Source organism: Physeter macrocephalus, chromosome 11, assembly GCF_002837175.3.
Source record: "Physeter macrocephalus isolate SW-GA chromosome 11, ASM283717v5, whole genome shotgun sequence".
Taxonomy (NCBI): domain Eukaryota; kingdom Metazoa; phylum Chordata; class Mammalia; order Artiodactyla; family Physeteridae; genus Physeter; species Physeter macrocephalus.
The window spans coordinates 50,042,138-50,063,132 of NC_041224.1; the positions used below are offsets into that span (position 1 = coordinate 50,042,138).

Below are 20,995 nucleotides of genomic sequence, written 5' to 3' on the forward strand. Positions count from 1 at the left end.
GTAAGTCAGAAAGAGAAAAACAAATATCATATATTAACGCATATATGTGGAACCTAGAAAAATGGTACCGATGAACTGGTTTGCAGGGCAGAAATAGTGACACAGATGTAGAGAACAAATGTATGGACACCAAGGGGGGAAAGCAGCAGGGTGTGGGGGTGGTGGTGTGATGAATTGGGCGATTGGGATTGACATGTATACACTGATGTGTATAAAATTGATGACTAATAAGAACCTGCTGTATAAAAAAATAAAATTAAATTAAAAAATTAAATTAAAAAAAAGAGTGCTATCAATCCTTACAAAACTTTACCAGCTGCTTTTTTACCTTGAAATATCTGTCAGAATCTCATGTATTTTGGTCACAATTCTCCCTGTAAATCATATAACCACAAGTTAAGCAAGAAATAGGAATTCAGGGACTTCCCTGGTGGCACAGTGCTTAAGAATCTGCCTGCCAATGCAGGGGGCACAGGTTTGAGCCCTGCTCCAGGAAGATCCCTCATGCCGTGGAGCAACCAAGCCCGTGTTCCACAACTACTGAGCCTGTGATCTAGAGCCCGCGAGCCACAACTACTGAGCCTATGTGCCACAACTACTGAAGCCTGCGCACCTAGAGCCCATGCTCCGCAAGAAGAGAAGCCACCACAATGAGAAGCCCACGCACCACAACAAAGAGTAGCTCCTGCTCACCACAACTAGAGAAAGCCTGGGCACAGCAACGAAGACCCATCACAGCCAAAAATTAAATTAATTAATTTTTTAAAAAGAATTCATCAAAATTCCCCAATCAAAATATTTTAAAATTTTTGTGAAAAAGAAGCAGCCATGAAAGTAAGAGAGATCTATTAAAGTCTCAGAATCAAATTATCTCATTTTTATTTCTAATAGGGTATTTGGTCAAAACGGTCATTTGAGGAGGAGATGGTGAGGGAGAATGTGGAAGGCAGTGAACAGGGATGGCTGGAATTTTGATCCTTGGAGGTGAAAAGATTTGGTTTTGAAGTGACTCATTTTGTTTTAGGACACTCTCCTCAATGGGCCTTTAGTTACATTTGATTAAGGTGGTGTCTATCAAGCTTCTCCTCTGTAACATACTTTTTTACTTTCTAATTAATAAGTATTTTGTTAAGAGGTTCTTTATCCCATTTTTCATCAAATTTCACCAACTAGTTTTAGCATTCATTGATTTTCTTTGCTGAATTATGATGATGATGCTTGTCAAATAGTGATTTTCTAAAATTCCATCATTCCTTCTACATTTACTAGTTATAGGGAAAAAATTTCTCCTTCCTACATTTATTTATATCAACATGAATTCATGAATTCTTATCTTACTCAATTTTATAATCCATATTGTCACTTATTTGGACAACCAAGTGATGCCAGATTTGGCCAGTGGGAGCCTTTGGAAGCTGGCTTTTCTGTTCTTTTAACATCATCATCATTCTTTGAGCACTTCCTTATTTTCTGACACAAGATGTTCCAGGGTCATCTCATACCTTCCCTGCCTCAACTCTGCCTTGTTTCTTTTAATGGAGAATGGAATTTAGAAAACAAGATGTGGATGCTTAATGTCCTCATTGCTATTGGGATATTGCTGTTTCCAGGCCCTCACAGTGGACAGAGCTAGGGATGCCTATATACATATGTATACATACATATACATATGTATGTATACATACATTTACAACTATATCTATCCATCTATGTATCTATATATCTATTTATCTACCCCCACTCCCCACCTACTGACATCCCTGAGTTCACTGATACTGCCAATCCAAAACACAGGGTTCATTCTAGTTTTCTCCTTTGTACTTACCTTCTCCAACAATGAGAGTCTGGGCAACCATTAGCCTCAATATATTGACATACTTATCCAGTAACCCTGTACGTCACTACTTTCCCATTGTTGCTGCCTCCCCTCCACGTGAACACCCTGCTCATTCCATTCACGCTCTGACACCTGTTCCAGGCTGCCACTGCCACATGGATACCCTTCTCCTGCCGCTCAGTCTCCAACAGTGTATGCTAGCCCACCACACACCACTGCTCAGGCCCCTGCCCCTCACTGCCCACACAGAGTTTTGGGCTAAATCCTGAAGGAAGGAAATTAGTGCAGTTTCTTGATTTTTTTTTTTTCTCTATAACATGGATTAGGGCCCACATAAAACGTATTTGCATAAATGCAATGCAAAGCTTCAAAAATAGTTTGTGTGTGCCTAAACCTACAATAACTAAGTATTATCACAGCATATGCATTTCCAGTGACATAGTTGTTACACTCTTGCTGTCACTGGTTAAACCATCATTCTTTTTAATAGTTTCGTTGTTTGGATGCTACAATTTTAGACTTCCAGATAAATGATCTGCCAATGTAAGTATGTTCATATTTTTTATCTCTTTAAACTAGATATGTTAATCGACAGTTCCTGCCATGCCCACAGCCCTCCTGAAAAAGCAGCCTATTAAACTCCATTCAGTATTACGTAACTACAGTCCTTATAGGAACCAAAGCTGATTACACACTGACCCGAAGTCCATCAACCTATGATTTGACCAGAATAGGGTTGTAACAGATGCTGTTGATTCCCTACCTGTATCCCCTCCACACTCCCTGATGCACGTTATGCTGACAGCATCCTTCTATAAACACCCACCACTTTCTACCTAAGGGAAATGGGGCAGACTGGATGCACATGGACATTAATGCCCCGAACCAGCCCTGAGCCAATGACAGATGGGAGTTGGAGGACAGATATCCAACTTCTTTGCCTCTCAACTGGGATAACTCTGAGAAATATTCTACACTGTCTCTCAGAGTTCCCCCTTGGGACTGAAATCCAGTTACCCATAGCAGTAATCTGCTCAATAGTGAATCCTTTATCAGCTTCCTTTCCTTCCTTGTCTCAATTCCCTGCTCCCCTAAGAGTGATGCCAGGAACCACCTCCAAAGTTAACTACCAGCTCGCAAATCCTTGTTTCCAAGTCAGCTTCTGTGGGAGCACAGCCTAAGAAACTGCTCAAATGTCATGATAGTTATTAAGAAAGATGTCCTTTCTCAGGAATTTACATTGGAAGTATATACCTTGAAGAAAACAAACTGTTTTTAGTTGGACAGAGGGAAAGAGATGTGTGAACACTATTTGAACCACATAAATGGTGGAGCATAGAGAGAAAATATAAAAAATCACTGCCCAGAAGCATCGCCCCTTGGATCTAGAACCACCCTCCAGTTCTAATCTGGATTAGATTGTGCCCTATTACAACTCCTCTTGGATTTCCCTGAGATTCTTTCACTCTATAACTTTAGATATGCCCTAAGTATAATGAAAACTAGCACTTCCACTCCTGCTTACCTGAGTTTATGTTAAGAATCTGTTCCGGGCTTCCCTGGTGGCGCAGTGGTTGAGAGTCCACCTGCCGATGCAGGGGACACGGGTTCATTCCCCTGTCCGGGAAGATCCCACATGCCGCGGAGTGGCTGGGCCCGTGAGCCATGGCCACTGAGCCTGCGCGTCCGGAGCCTGTGCCCTGCAACGGGAGCGGCAACAGTGACAGGCCCCCCGCGGATAAAAAAAAAAAAAAAGAATCTGTTCCTTGACACTAAACTACAACATGGGAGGCATCGACTTTGATTTCTATTTTGCTTCCTGAATTGCAACGAAAATAAAGTCTTGCATAAAGTAGGCACTCAGTTAATATTTGTCTAATGAACAAATGAGAGTAGTATTTAAGAGGTATATATGGATGTACCTAGGTTCAGAACTACTCTCTAAGTCTTGGCTATGAAAAGCAACAAAAATTCTTCTTCTGTTTTTTTCCCATGGAGCGAACACTCGAACAAGTTTTCATACCTTGTAACTGGAAGGACCAATTATTGTTTGTGTATGCTCATCATTCCTTTCTGCCCTCTTCTGGTAAATGCCTCCCCTTCACCACACTCCCCTTCCTCATACGCCCTGTCACCACATACACTTCTTTTAGTCAGCAGCCTGTTCCTCAATTCATGAGGCTCTGTCCCTGCCTCCAAGAAGGTATATACTCAACAACTAGTCAATCATAATCCTCTATATTCTGGAGGGTTTGTATATGACCTAGACCATATCAAACTTCTACCGCTGGATTTTATAAATGGACTATGGAGAGAGAAACTCTTTTCATCTCCTGAGTTAGCCAAGCTGTGGTCATGTAAGTTTGAATTTGTTTATGCCTACTCCAATACCCATCCCCACCAATCCACAAGAAGGAAATTCCATCTTCAGGAAAAGCGGTTGAGAGAAACACACAGCGAAATGGAACAGAGACAGAAAGATAGAGGGAGGGGGGGAGAGAGAGAGAGAGAGACAGGTGGGAAGGAAAAGAGGGAGAAGAATATCTAGCAAGGGTTTTCTGAGTCTCCAGAGTACTATAAACCAGCTTCACCTTGTATTTCTCCTTTATAAGAGCCAGTAAGTTCCCTTTTACCTTATTTTGAGATGGGTTTTTATCACTTGAAGCCAAGTAAAATTATATATATAATATAAATTATATATATATATATATATATATATATATATATATATATAAAACTAAGTCTGAAGCTCTAACAGTAATACATTTTAAAGTTTAAATTGCTCCCCCACAAACATTCCACCAACACCTCAGTCCTTAGGGCATGACAGATCATCAAAAGAAGGCTGTGATTCTGCGTCTCCCATTGCACTGTGTGCTGGATGTCTGGGAGCCTGCAGCAGGGGCCATTATGCACCACGGGATTCTTTAATACAAGTTAGTGTGTATCCAATGGAAGGGGATTTCAGAAGGAAAAGAGAAGACTCTTAAGTAAGGCATAAAGGGAAGATTATGAAGGAATATTAATACATCTTTGTAGGGGTTAGATGGAGTGGAAAGCTATTTTCTTTTCCTGATAAAAAGGGATTTAGGGAAATTTAGCCAAGTGTGAAAGATGATTTGTCGCAAAGCCTTTAATAAATATATCTGAGTAAATCAAAACAATGTAAGTGTCTTTTGGCCAGTTCCACTTAGATGTCTCAAAAAGAACTAAGATTAATCTGAAATTGAGACTGTATCTCCCAAAGCTGGTCTTCTTTTAATAACCCTTATCAGTACAATGTCACTACCATTTATCCAATTTATGTGTAAGCCAGAAACCCGGGAGTTAACTTTAATAATGTATTTGCCTTCACTTCTTCCATATCCAATTAACCACCAAGTTGTATTTATTTTATCTTCTAAATGACTCTTGAATCTCTCTGCTTATTCCCAGCTCTGCTACCACTTCCTCTGTCCAAGCTGTCATCATAATGGACTACTAATCTAACCTACTAATTGGTCTTCCCTGTGTGTACTCTTGCTCCCCTCAAATCCATTCCAATCCATTTCCACTCTGAAGGCCATCTTTGTGTGTGTGTGTGTGTGTGTGTGTGTGTGTGTGTGTGTGTATGAATGCAGATCTGTTTATGTTACTTCCTCTATTCTTATCTTTCTTAAAACTCTTCAAAAGTCTGTTGGACATCTGATTTCTGTCTAGAAAATTTCCACCTTCCTTAAGATAATATCCCCCTAAATTTCTTTTAGAAAACCACCCCTCCCCTAAGTAGTTTGGGATTACCTCTACCTCCAACTCCCAAGTTATGGATGCCCTAACTGGCATGCTCTCCCCTCACCACAGAGATTGTTTTAACAAAGGGCACTTAACCCATACCTAAACTAATCAAAGTACTTCAGTCCGCTAGACAAAGGAATTGGCTCAAGGTGGGCATGTGATTTAAGCAGACCCAATCAGGGACATTGACTGGTTCATGTGACCATGATGGGAACCAAACTGAAAATGAAGCTAGCACAAGGATGACAGCAAAGCCAAGGGACCCCAGAGAGCAAGAGCTGGGGAATGAAGACATCCCCCTCCTATGGGTAAAACTGTGCTTGGGTCCCTTGCTTGGGTCCCTTGGGGCCTGAGCTCTGAACTTCACTATTACATAAGCCAATGACTCTTTTTTTCTCTTTTTTGACTTAAGGCAGGTTGGACTGGGTTTTTCATTGCATGTAGCTGAAAGATTCTTAGCTAATATCCATCCAAGCTAATGTATCATTGCACATGAAACAAAGGCAAAAGTCCTTCATACAACTTGAAGCACATTTGCATTTGCTCCCTTGGTTCAAGACACAGAGGCCAAACTTTAACCTCTGTTCATGTCATTGTCTCTTCCTGAAACCCTCTTGGCCTCCCACACACCCAATATTATGCTTCTTATCCCACTTATCCTTTAATTCTCAGCTCAAATCCCTTCCATGAGTCATCAAACAGACTGTATCCTTGTTATTCACTCACAAAGCACAATAAAGATTCAGTTTTATAGCTTTTAAGTATAGAAATTGTACATTTATTTGTGAGATTCTATCATGAAAGTCTGTCTCTCTCACTTAACTATAAGCTACATGTGAGAAACTGTCTCTTTCCACACACTGACTGAAGTTCCTGACACATAGTGAGTGCTTTATTATTTTTTTTGTTGTTGAATGAACTAATGAATTAAAGAAGTCAATGAGAGGAAGACATTCTCTTAGCATAATAAGTTTCATTTAACATGACACTTTATCAAATAACTAGAATTGCATTTGAAAAGAAGCAGAAAGTCACAGTGAGTATCACTTGTTCACTTACAAAATGAAAATAAGTTAATAAAATTTATTATAAAGCCATGGTGGGAGGAATATTACTGGTTATATCCAAGCAATTTACAAAAATGAAAATAATTTTAAAACATATATATCAGAACACATACTATTTTATCTAAAGAATAAGTTAAATAGCTGAGTTAATATCCTGGTAGGGTAAAAGGTTGAAGGATAAATTTGTTTTTAATGTAACTCAGCCAAAGGGTGCAGAATACGACCAATGTATTGATTTAGAAGTAGATGCAATGATTTGGGAAAAAGCAGGATTTCTGGCAAAGTTCCTCCGCTACTTTAAGGTCGCAACAAAGAAAGTGATAAATGTTTGCAATTCCATTTCAATGTTGGATCAAATCTCAACACACAGATTTTCTCTCAGCTATTGGAAAAAGAATTTGGAGTGATTTTATTACACTACAATTTGTACAGTCCTTCATCATGGTCAAAAGACAATTTTAGATGAATTTCAGATTTAAGAGGTCTTATTTCTGCATCAATTTTTCTTTCCTAGTGTTCCATCTTCACACCAGAGAAACAATTCGGTGTGTATGGGGAAGTTAAGCTGAAAACATTGTTGCTCTAATGAGAGTTTCATAAATATAACAAAATTTACTATATACTTAATGGAAAAATACTTTGTTGTTGCTATTTTCAATAATGATTGAAAATATATCACCATGACCCAATTTGGACTATTAATGAGCTATGATTCCATAATTAAGGACACCTAGAAAAGTAAAGTCATAACGCTTATATCTCAATTTATTTTTTCTTCAACCTGAAATGTCTCTCCTTCTCAAACATGCTGAACTCACATCTTATAACCTTATTATTCTGGGTGGTTCTGGTACTTCTAGACTAGTATACTTATTGTGTGGGATCAGTGGCTCCCAATGGTCAATCCAAGGACTACACTGTCTATATCTGAAAACACCCAAAAACATTTTAAAATATATCTTCCAAACGGCTTCTCACTCCTCTTCTCCCACTTCTAAGATTTTGACTCAGTAAGTCAGAAAATCTAAGAAATCTGAAAATTTAAAAACGTTCTCTGTATATTTGTGTTCATAGCAGCATTACTCACATAATAGCAGCCAAAAGGTGGAAGCCACCCAAGCATCCATGGACAATGAAAGGATAAACAAAATGTGGTATATGCACACAAGGGAATATCATTCATCCCTAAAAAGGAATGCAATTCTAACATATGATACAACATGGATGAAACTTGAGGTCATTATGCTAATAATGAAATAAGCCAGTCAAAAAAGGACAAATATTGTATGATTCCACTTATATGAGGTACACAGAATAGTCAAATCCATAGAGAGAGAAAGTTGAATAATGGTTGCCAGGGGCTAAGGGGAGGGGAGAATGGGGTGTTATTATTTAATGGGTACAGAGTTTTAGCTATTAAGGTAAGAAAAGTTTTATAGATTGTTGTGCAATGTGAATGTAGTTAGTACCAAGGAACTGTACACTTAAAAATAGTTAAGATAGGGCTTCCCTGGTGGCGCAGCGGTTGCGCGTCCGCCTGCCGATGCAGGGGAACCGGGTTCGCGCCCCGGTCTGGGAGAATCCCACATGCCGCGAACCGGCTGGGCCCGTGAGCCATGGCCGCTGAGCCTGCGCGTCCGGAGCCTGTGCTCCGCAACGGGAGAGGCCACAGCAGAGGGAGGCCCGCATACCACAAAAAAAAAAAAATAGTTAAGATGGAAATTTTTATGTTATGTGTATTTTACCATAATTTTTTAAATGGCTAAGATGGTAAATTTTACGTTATGTATATTTAACCACAATTTAAAACTAATTCTCTAGGTCTTCCCTGGTGGCGCAGTGGTTGAGAGGCCGCCTGCCAATGCAGGGGACACGGGTTCCTGCCCGGGTCTGCAAAGATCCCACATGCCGCGGAGCGGCTGGGCCCGTGAGCCATGGCCGCTGAGCCTGCGCGTCCGGAGCCTGTGCTCCGCAACGGGAGAGGCCACAACAGTGAGAGGCCCGTGTACCGCAAAAAAACAAAAAAACAAAACAAGCAAACAAAAACTAATTCTCTAGATGTGGGAAGTGCTGTTCTCAGTAATTTGTATTGGTTCTTCTTTCTCCTTCATTATAATATTTTACTCATATGTTCCTTTCAATAAATATTTATTGAGTATCTGCTATGCACCAAGCATCATTTCAAATGATGGAGATGTAGCCATGACTCAAACAGACAAGCTCTCTGCCCTCAGAGAGCCATAATTCTACTGTCTATGATATTGTATCTGTAAGAATTAGGTGGTGTAGCATGAGACAGAAAACCCAGTTTCACTGGGCATTTAACATTCAAGATGTTAATTCTCTCAAATAAAATGTCTAACTGGTAGGGACCAGGTTCCTTCTAGCTTTCTTCTTTATCAACACGAGGATATGACTGCACAGGCATAGGTCAAGGTGGCTGCTGGATACATGGTCATTGCATCTACATTCCTACCAGCAAGATGTAGAAAATACAACCCAAGGGGATAACCTTTACTTTAGGGATAGTCTCTGGAAGTGACATCTCATTGACAATAACTTAGTCATATGACCATTCCTGGCTGCAAAGGAAGCTGAGAACTGCAATCTTTATTTTTGGCAGCCATATGCCTAGATAAACTTCAACTGTTTGCTTAGTGAAAAAGAGGAGAATGTGTACTTGAGAACTATCAGACTCTGCCACAATTATTTTCCCAGCAGATCTTGAATGCTTTGAAAGCTGAGAGGTCTCTCAAAGTATGGAATTAATAAGAAGAGGCCAAGAGGCAAGGTAAAGGGAGCATTTGGAATGATATTCTTCTGAGCATTTCACTAACATACCACTTCCTATTGACAAGGATTGTCTTAGAGCAGGGGTCATCAAATTTTGTCTGGAAAGGACCACATAGTAAATATTTTAGGCTTTGCAGGCAATAGGGTCTCTCTGTCAACCACTCAACTCTACTGTGATTGCATGAAAATAGCCATAGAAAATACGTAAATGAATGAGTGTGGCTGTTTCCAATAAAACTTTATTTACAAAAACATGTGGTATGCTGAGTTTGGCCCATAGGCCATAGATTGCTGACCCTTGCCTTATCTCACAATATAAGCCCTTAAAAGCTCCTTTTATATTACCCATATGTTTTACATTTTGTCACCTTCATGAACTAGTAATCAAAGCCAAATGCGTGACTCAGATCCCTCAGGAATGTGGGTTTTATTCATACCATCAGGTTAGCCACTGAAACAAGTAGAGGTAATAGTTAAGCATTAGGGGAATTTAGAATCGACAGTAGAAGAGGTTTGTGGAGGAGGGCAAATATTTTCTCTGATTCTTGGAGTTGTCTTTTCACTTTCTTGATAGTGTTCTACGAAGCATAAAAATATTTAACTTTGATGAAGTCCAATTTTTCTTTTTTTCTTTGGTTGCTTGTGCTTTTGGTGTCATATCTAAGACACCTTTGTCTGCTCTAAGGTCACAAAGATTTATACCTATCTTTCCTCCCAAAAGATTTACAGTTTTAACTCTTACATTTAGGTCCTTGATTCATTTTGAGTTAATGTTTGTATATGGTATGAGATAGGGGTACAAATTCATTCTTTTGTAAATGGATATCCAGTTCTCTCAGCACCATTTCTTGAAGACACTGTTCTTATTACCCCTGTTGACTTGTCTTGGCACCCCTGTCAAAAGTCAATTGTCCATGAATGTATGGGCTTATTTCTGAACTCTCAATTCTATACATCTATCACTATGCCAGTTAATAATTATTTTTCCTAATCATGATGTCTATTTTTCCAGTAGGATGAATAACATATTCTTTTATTCATGCAATCATTTACCAAATATTTTCTAAGCATTTTCTATATGTCAGGCACTATGCGGGTGCCTGGGGGAAAGGGAAAATACTGTCATTTAGATTAGGTGTAGGTAAAGTTACGTCTCCTTGGATATGTGTCCTCCAATACAGCACCCTAGGAATAGTTCCTTTTGATCGTAGACCTGTGAACTAAAGAGACAAAATAGCTCTTCCGCACATTCCCAACACACAGTGATGGGATGGGCTGCAAAATAACTTCAATGGACACTGCCATTCAAAAAGGGGGGAAATGAAGCACACAGGAGTTATTGGTCTATAGCAATACTAAAATCCAGCTAGATATATGTTGCCAGTTCCTTGATTAGAGGATCAGTCCTGCTGTCCAGGAATGATTCACCATGGCTCTTGGCTCTATTCTCCATATTCTTGACCTCTTCATTTTCCATAGAAAATAGCCTACAGTAGCAGCTGAGTAATTTTCCCAGCCTGCTTCTGCCCACAGAAATTTGGGGATCCAAAGAGCTCTTTCAGTTTTGTATCATCACTATCATTTTCAGTTCAAGTTGACATAATTCTTTTAAAACCTTTGTGGATTTTTTCATGAATCAATTTATAATCCACTCCATTAAACAAAATCTATACCCCAAAGTCTCAAGATAAGCCCTTCTCTAACTTTGGTCTTCCTATTAGGCTCCTGAGGGACAGCACCTATAAGATTCTTAGAAGTCCTTTTTAAATAGAGGCACCCTTGAGATCCTCATCAGATACGCCCAGAAATAATGTTTTACCAGCTATCTGGGAATACCTCAGCCTAGTCAAATCGACACATGAAATTAAACATCAAATGCACACTGCTGAGAAACCCTAGAGCTGGATTCAGTAACTGGCATAGAGCCTGTGGAGGAAGGGAGTTTTGAGGTGTATGTGGAAGAGCTGCACTATTGTGGGTGGGGACATATGACACTGTATGCATTAGAGAAAGAGTGTGTGTATGGATATTGAACTGTCAGGAAGATTATAGTGGAAAGCAATTGTTTTTGCCTGCCCTGCATCCCAGTTTTCCCTTATAAAACACTTCTTACCCAATGCTTGAGCCAAACAGTTCTAGAAGGGCTGAACCTATACTCCTCCAGTTCACTTGGCATGTAACACCAACCTAGTGTGTTAATTTATTCCATCTCCCTCGCTCAATGAATGATTTAGGAAAGCTCATGCAATCCAAGTCAAAACAATAAATTCAACCACAGATTTCTGATGGAATCATTGGGAAAGAGACACAGCCTTTACACAGGAACTGTGTGGATGATAGTATGTAAATTTGTAGCTCTCAGGAACCAGCATGCCACCATTTTGGGGAGAATGGTGCTTGGGCAGAGAAAAGCAGAGTGAGAATGAGAGCCAAGAAATGTCCCTTTTGCTTAGCCATTTGGAGGAAGTAAGCGGGCATTTATCTGGGGCTCAGCACTTTGTGAACACTCTCCCTTTGGATAGAGAGTTTCCTTCCTCCCCAAGTTAAAAGTCAGAAATCATGCTTCCCCAGTCTCCCTTGAAGTTGAGCACAAGCACGTGACCCAGGCAACATCTGTCACCCTTGTAACACTTCCTTTGAGAAGAGACCAATCTGAGGGAGAAATGCCACATGGAATCCATTTTTGCCAGTGAGAGGAGCACCACTGCCACTTGGCCTTCGGAGGTGGCACTGTTAAGTTTCTGGTAACAGAGCTGGCAGCAGCATCTGCAACAGTAAAGTCAAGTTCCTGCTGTCAGTATAAAATGTAGCACTGAATTCCAGGAGCGGGGGTGTGGAGGCAGTAGCGGTGTCTTCAGGCTAGTGGTGGTGTCCTGGAAGTTCAGCCTTGAACCTGGCTCTCAAGTCCATCTGGCAATTCTGTGACCTCCCAAATATCCTTTAATACATTTCTTTTCTGCTTAACCAATCAATTAGATTTGTCACCACCAACTAAAACTTATGGTGCTAATATAACAATCAGTAAACATCTTTTACATGGATAAACGAACGACAATTCTGTGAGGTAGGCATTATCGTTCTCATTATACAGATGAAAAATAGGTCCAGTAATAAGTTCATCCTGCCCAAGGTCACACAGCTAGTAAATCCTAGAGCAGAGATTCGAGTTCTAGTCTCTTTTTTTTTTTTTTTTAAATCTCCAAAGTTCATGTTTTTTCGTATGCCACTTGAAACATGCTTTCAGAAATAATCTTGTGACAGATAGATTGACTTGCTCAGAGTTCATCCCAATCTCCTTCTAGTGTACCTGCCCATACTACAGAGGCTGAAAAGCTAAAAATGACATTTCCCAGACTCATTTGCAACTAGGAATATGATTTAGGCTCCACAAATTAGACACATGTGTGAAAAGCAAATTTAGAACTGAGTCAAGTAGGAAGGAAGGAAGGCCTTCATTCTGATGGTACAAATCAGGTACATATGGTTTGGGGCCAACAATTGGGGTTACAACTTTCTGATTCCTAAATTATGGCAAAAGTAGTGTGATCTTGGAGCTGGCAGTTGGCACACAGGCTTCTTGATCCTCCAGCTTCCAGATTGTTGCAGAGATAGTTCTCTAAACAAACAGGTCAGCTCTGGGTGGTGTTTGGGAAGTCATCCCTGGAGGCCCAGCCTAGAGCCCACTCCTCCATCCCTTCTAACTATGAGCATCTGATTCCCTGCATCCAATCCTTTCCTGTTTAAACCACTAGGCTGGTTTCTATTTGCTTCTGACTCCTGTCTAATACAAGCATGTACAGAGATCAAGTACTATATTACCAAGCAGCATTGCATAGAGATTCTTATATTTTCTGAGTCACAATTAAGGGGGAAAAGTATATATTCGAGGAAAATTGATACACAGAAGTAATAAGTACCATGGCCTTTCCAATCTTGCCACATTTGTATCTCAAGAAACTGAGTGTATCAGTCAGGGTACAGACAAGCAATAGATGGCTCATTCAAACTGCATCATTTGGGGAGACTTGAATAAAGACCAATTTTTTAAAGATATGCATGGAGCATAGAGAACCAGAGGGGTTATGCAGTACCCCTAGACCTGAAGTAGCAAGAAGGAGCCTGTTATGAACTGTTTATGTCTCCCAAAAATTCATATGTTGAAATTCCAACCCCCAGCGTGATGGTATTAGCAGGTGGGCCCTTTGGGAGGTAATTAGATCATGAGGGTGGAGCCCCCATGAATGTGACTGGCACCCTAATAAAAGAGACCACAGAGAGCTCTCTAGCCACATGAGGATACAGCAAAAAGTCGGCAGTCTATAATCAGAAAGTGGGCTCTCATCAGACACGGAATCAACCTGCACCCTGATCTAACTTCCAGCCCTTAAAATGTGAGAAATAAATTTATATTGTTTATAAGCCACCCAGTCTATGGCACTTTATCGCAGCCCAAACTGACTAAGAGCCATTATGGAAAACTGGAGACAGTGATGTAGAGAGGATGCCTTCCAGGAGCTGTGACCTTTGGTGAGGGATGCAGCTAGTTCACGGCAACCTCTCACAGGCAGGGAGAATGGAGGGGGCAAAACCTCACACTCTGCCCTCCTTTCAATTGCCTGCCCAGTGGCTGAACCCACCTAGAAGTCAAAGGACAAGACCCTGTGTTGTAAGCTTTACAGGACAACCTCCCAGGGTGGAGAACAATGGACAGTTGATCTGAGGAGCAAATGGGAGATATCCAGCACAGCAAGTGAAAAATCAACAACCCCAGTAGTAAGAGATCATAAAGTTTGAAGGGTTTTGGTGCTACTGAATATTTTAATGTTCACAGGTTGACTTTATTCATTCTTTTTAAAGACACTCAACATAATATGCTTTATGAGATTTGAGGGCATTTCCCCCAGTTTAGCAAAGAGTGTGAGAAGTAGAAGCAGCTGGGAGGTCTTGCTGATCATTTCTCATTTCATAGGTGATGAAACAAAGACTTACATAAATGAAATAAATTCCTTCAAAGTCACATATCCAAAAAGTTGCAGAGCCAGAAGGCACACCCAAGTCTAATGATGCCTGGTAAAGAACTTCTTCCACCGTCTGCAGCTAAAATCCATGTGCTGGACACATGCTCATTGCAAAGTGCCAGACTATGATGTGGCTTCAGTCTCAGCCTTGAGCATCCTTATGCCTTGGTTTCATTTTTCTCTTCATTTGAAACATTTACCTGAGAAGCTGAATTGCAAAGATGCTTTTCCTAAAAATAACTAGAAGATATGCAGGAGAAATTAACATAATGTATTTTATCTATAATTTACAGTGTGTAATCCAAAAATGTGTGACAATGCTAGTAGTGCAGAGAAAATTCCCCTGGGATATTTGGTTCCACTTTAAAACACCTCAGTATGGGGGGATGTGGGAGCAGCAGCCTGTGACACACTTCCATCAGGGCAAAATGTTATTCCAGGGGTTCACAGCAAGAGGCCTGACAAACACTTTGAATCAACATAAAGGTTCTTGCCATCAGAATGAAATGACAATTGCAGTGGGTGGTCCCATTCTAGCCTCATGTCGCCTTCTCGTCCGTCCTGGCTTAGGTGGTTGCCCTGGAAACCATGGGGTGGCAAACAAAACCATGTGGAACAACTTTTAGGAAGCATTATGCACGAAGGCCTATTGCTACTGCCTTTTTTCTCTTCATTTTCTTAAAAAATAAATGTATTTATTTATTTTTGGCTGCATTGGGTCTTCGTTGCTGCGTGCAGGCTTTCTCTAGTCGAAGCAAGCAGGGGCTGCTCTTCCTTGCGGTGCGCGGGCTTCTCATTGCAGTGGCTTCTCTTGTTGCAGAGCACGGGCTCTAGGCGCACAGGCTTCAGTAGTTGTGGCACGGGGGCTCAGTAGTTGTGGCTCGCGGGCTCTAGAGCGCAGGCTGAGTAGTTGCGGTGCACGGGCTTAACTGCTCCGCGGCATGTGGGATCTTCCCCACCCAGGGCTCGAACCCGTGCCTCCTGCATTGGCAGGCAGATTCTTAACCACTGCGCCACCAGGGAAGCCCCTTTTTTCTCTTCTTAAAGATGACTTTTCCAAGGCTCATTCCCTGAGAGGGTGTGCTCTTCAGACTACCTTGAAAGCTGATTCATTCTAAAGTCTTTGTCAAGGTCCAGTTGGAGGGCTGGGCAGAGTTTGGTAGATAGCAGGGGAAAGGGGCTTTATTTCTCATTATTCCACTTTGGATCCTGACACAGATGGTCCTGATCTCCTCCCACACCTAAGAATTTTTCTAAAATGACACCCAAGTTTTTCTTGGCAGAAGTTATAATCCTGGCAAACAGTTCACTGCAGCTCTAATTATGATGACAGCTTTAATGGAGAAGATAATCATATTAAACGGTTCTTATTCAGTTCCATGTGATGAATTAGTGATTACCATGAAATGTGTTAAGCAGCCAAAAGTAAGGGGAAGGGATAATATGCTGAGCTACAAGTTGAGGTTTGAGGGATTCCAAAACTGGGTGGGAGATAGGACAAAATGACCTGTAAAGAGGAGAGGCTGATTCTAATGTTTCTCGTGGCTTATTTACTGATTTAAGAAACCCCTTTTGCCTGATGTGTCTGTTAAAGAAAAAAATTATTTTGACACATGTTAAAACAGTAAAGAAGACTTTATTCAAGACTATTGTACTAGGAGCTGACTCTATTGCAACAGGAGAGAGAGACAGGGCTCAACTCCCAATACAACAGGACAAGTGGCAATTTACAGTCAACGAGCAAAGTGAGGGGGTCAGTGGATTGAAAATTACTAAGAGGAAACATCAAGAATAAAGGGATGACTTTTTAACGGGTTTCCTGCAAAAGGCAGGTGAAGGACTTATACATCAAACGTGAGGGATGAGGGACCTGACCATGTATTGAGAGGGATCAGATAGTAATAGTGGGGGGGACCTTGACTAAACTTATTCAGCAGCATTCTTGTTAAAACTGGACTACACATGGCAAAGACAAGACAAGGCTGTGGTGATGGCCTGAGAGTTTGTCAGCCCCTCATCTTGCTCAGGGGAGAAGAAACATTTTTCTTTCCTCTGAACAATATAAGTCCATTTCTCGTTCAGTCTCCTTTTGTTCATTAAGAACAAACTGAACCATCTGTTGGAACTTGGTAGTAGAGTATATTTGCTGGATAGTGCAAATCATCAGGCATTTAATAAGGGGAATTTCTATGAAAATAAAAAGAAAAGCAAAGATTAAAGGTTGGAACAAACTATAAAACCAGTTTCTGAGTCCAGAGGGAAGCCAGTTGAGAAGATTTCTAAATGTTGGGCTTGAAGCGTCTTTAGATGGTATAGTGAGAACAATAGTGGCAATCTGACAAATTTCCTGGTTTGCAGTTTGAATATCTTTGGTGATGGCATAGAAATCAGTGTCACAGTCATCGTTATTTCCCAGAGCAGAGCATGGAAGATGTGGAACTTTCAGTAAACTTCCTGAGTGGCCTACACAGCAGCAGCTCCAGGCATGAAGGTTGCCTGTCATCCAGTTTCAGCTTGCAAGACAACCTAGAGTTCCAGTAAGGAACTGGGCAAACAGGTTTTTGGTTCTCAGTGACACCAAGTTGGGAAAGTGGGAGAACAGTTGGAAATGTTAATTTGAAGAGTTGTAGCCAGATACTGGAGGAAACTATAAGAATCTAGAATTTAGTAAGGACTGACAAAATGTGCAAGATGGCAAGATTCAGTCCAATTTACAAGGAGATAACAAAACCTGAAAGATAATGAACAGGACTAGAGTCATAACCCACAAGGGTATGCTATAGTTTTCCACTGACAGAAAATTTCTCTTTACACCCACGCTTTTTTTCATTATTCTTAAGTCTGGTCTCATTAGATTTGGTCTATTATTTACATAAGTGCAGCAAGAACAGTAATCAACCACAAAGACTTTTGTAAGTTTGCTTTGCTGGAACTCTTCAAAAGTAATCTCAAATTAGATTTTTAAAAGCCTTTCAATGGTAGGAAGCCAAGCCAAGAACTTGCCACCAGGTATTACCTGTAGAACCTATAGATTTGGGTAAATTTCTCTTTTCTCTAGGTCCCCAAAATATCCTAAGCTTCCTGGGTTTGCCAGGAAGCAACCTTCCTTATTCATCTGTAAGGCTTGGAACCCTGTAAACTAGCTACCAGCCCAGTTTTCTCAAATGAGCTTTGTAAGCATTGGCTCCATAAAGTCAGCCTGAGTTCCTTAAAATTATCTGTTTGTATATGATTCTATCTACAATATTCTCAAATATGACATTCCAGTAAAAGCCTTTGTTATATAACCAATGTTTCCAAGTAAATTCTGTTCAAGGAGGACAGACTCTTACTGAACTTATGCAAATAATTATATTGCCATTAAAATGAGAATTCTCAATAAGAGTTTCTGAAGTCCGGAGGGATCAGGCAGGGAAAAAGATAAATGTTTCACTTCTGTTTATAAAAGTATTATCTTCTAAACTGTTGTGAGTGATAACTCAAGAGAAAAGGGAAAGAGGTTCCTTAAATCCAGCAGCAATATTCCAAACAAAGGCTATAATCATCCTCCATCAGTTCATTCAATCTCATGCAATCAATTCTCATTCTGCTTGGTCTTGGGTTAGCAGTTTTATGCACCCATCAGATTCTTTACTTGAGTTCTGGAAATCCTTTCTCAGTTGAATGGTATGGTCTCAAAGTTATTTAAACAGTGCCATCAGAAGCCTGTATCCCAGAGACCTGTCATAGCCAGTCCTTTCCATGGGTCTCAGAGACAATCCCTTTTTGCTGAAGATGAAGCACTCTGGCCTATAGCCAATTGCCAATGCTCTCAGAGAAGAATCAGAGTAAAACAAAAACTATCTGTTGCCGACAAAAACTTAAAATGGCAGTGGTTAAAGCTCTGATGACAGTTCACTATAAAAATGATGCAGTTGACAAGGGAATTTGGTATTTCTATGGCATAAAACATAATAACTGGAATTATGACTGATAACATTATACCAGAACATATCATAGACAGTGAGGGTATTGACAAATTTCATGGAATATCTTAAATACTTACATTAACAACATTTTATCCACGCAAATATAACCTAGAGAAGGTTAAAGCATCTCTTATTTGACAATGCTTTTCATGCAACAGAACAAATCAAATAAAACAAATTGCTTTTTGGCATCTCTCTTTTTACAAGATGAAAGAAAAAATCCTTTGAGATTTTCCAAACAAAAGCCATCTGAGAAATCTCAGGGTCAGTTCAAAATCAAACTTTCACTTAGGATTTGATTCTGAGAAGGCAAAATTGTCCAAAATGTCAAAAGGTTTGAATATTTGGCTAAATACAATCCCAGGTTATGGTTACTTAGCTACCTATTTAACCAAAATGATGATAAAAGAATGCAAAAGTAAATAGAGGAGATAACAGGCCTATTTTTTTTAAAAAAAGAGTTAGCTCTTTTAAAATTGAGAAGATTTGGTTCTCTTAAATAATTAAGGACACGATAAAGGTTAACATAAAGCATAGTTAATTATTCTGATAAGACACCATATCTTTTTTTCCTAGGGGGATTACTTAAAAGGTAAAGAAAAACCTTTTACAATCTCTTCTTAAGCGCAGACCAAAAATTAAAAAAAAAAAAAAAAAAAAACTTTGTTATTTCAACAGAGAGAAAACCAAATTCTAGCTACGTATCAGTGTACTTTTGATATTAAAGTTCGTTTTGGTTTTTTTTTTTTAAAAACCCTATAAATAAATCTATCCAGTCTTAACCAACTTTGACCACATGAGATAAGATTCCTTTTCCAAAATTCCTTTCCTGCAAACCTTCTACAACTTTTTAATATCCATTCAGTTTTTGTCCTATATTTTCCTCTTTCACTTTAGGGCATAATTACTATCTTGTTCCAGTAACAAAAACCTATCCTACATACCTTGAATACTTTTCCTTATCAAAAATACAATCTACTTTCCTTGCATACTTTTCATACAAAGTTGTTTCCCTTGACCCTTATTGTTTCTAGTAGTTTCATTTACATACATTGATTATAATTTTTAACAATTAGTAGCCTCGTTTAAACAGAGAAAAATACAAAGTAAACAATTGTGAATTGTGTCTTATACCAGCATTCTGCAGCAGACTAGCAAATTTTATGAATATACCATCTCAATTTTTATAGGTATATGTTTCCTGATAGTACAATTTTTCAACGTGTCAAAAAGATGTTTATTAACAGACTTAAATGTATTTAGCCTCTCTGGACCATACAAAAATAAGAAGCCGAAAGCAGATAAACTTGTGCTTAGTAATTTAAGGTTTAGTAGTTTCTCCTCACTTAGAAAGTGATATAGCTATTCAATGAATATCTATTACTTAACTTAGTACAACTCTAAGGTTGCAAGTTACCACAAAGATTTTGGAAACTATTTTTAGGCACATACATTATAACATTAAACAAAGCAGGACATCATCTCAAGCTATTTCCCTGTTAACTATTTTCACAGTACATGCATGTTAGACAAGTATCAAAAAAATCACAAAAGCAAAGATACCTAAAAAGAGTTAAATGCAAAATATATGCTGTTGTTATACTTAATGCTGATAACTCAGAAGACGTAGCTGTTCTTATTAAACCAATGATATTAAACTAGTCTTATTTATCTAAGATTTTTCCAAATTGCATAAACTTGAAAAGCGTTTGGGTTAGTTTCTATATTTCTGGGAATTTTAGAAATATTTAATTTATATAATCACTTACTTAACTCTAAGCCAATCAGAACAGAGCTCTTTTATGTGATTTTATAAATTACTTTGGTAATACCATCTAGAAGTAGAAAAATATCACATATATATATAAAACATACATATACAAACATGCATACATAAACATACAGACAGATGCAAATGTAGACCTTAGAGCTTTCCTTCTAAAATTTTAGCCATGAGTCAGGTAAACATAATAATATAAAAATCAGTGGTTTATATAAAATAGTTGGCTCTTGGCTTTGCTCCACTTTATATTTTTACCCAAATTGTATTTCTTACAGATGGAACAAGTTAAGCTTACCTGCTCAATATGAGGGCTAATGCTTTTTACCAATATTTGTGGAGGAGACTTATGAGATATTTTTTTACCCTGATATGTATTTTCTTTTGGAGGGTCCCTGAGTCTCTTGAGAGTCCCCAGTGGGGGACAGGGGACCTAAAGTTCAAGAGACTGTAAGAAAATGAGGGGCTGACAGAACTAGAACAAAAAATTTCACAATTTGTATGGAAACACAAAAGACCCCAAATAGCCAAAGCAATCTTGAGAACGAAGAATGGAGCTGGAGGAATCAGGCTCCCTGACTTTAGACTATACTACAAGGCTACAGTAATTAAGACAGTATGGTACTGGCACAAAAACAGAAATAGAGATCAATGGAACAGGAGAGAAAGCCCAGAGATAAGCTCACACACATATGGTCACCTTATCTTTGATAAAGGAGGGAAGGATATACAGTGGAGAAAAGACAGCCACTTCAATA

The 20,995-nt window shown here is 39.4% G+C and overlaps 1 long non-coding RNA gene across 2 annotated transcripts in view; it reads right to left on the bottom strand.

The window, feature by feature from the left end:
• Window positions 1–15,952: 15,952 nt before the first annotated feature.
• Window positions 15,953–20,995, bottom strand: part of LOC102989001 (uncharacterized) — a 79,550-nt gene continuing 74,507 nt past the window's right edge. For both annotated transcript variants that reach the window (XR_008618564.1, XR_003682070.1), the window contains one exon: window positions 15,953–18,425. This is a non-coding gene — a long non-coding RNA (uncharacterized lncRNA). The remainder of the gene's footprint in view (window positions 18,426–20,995) is intronic.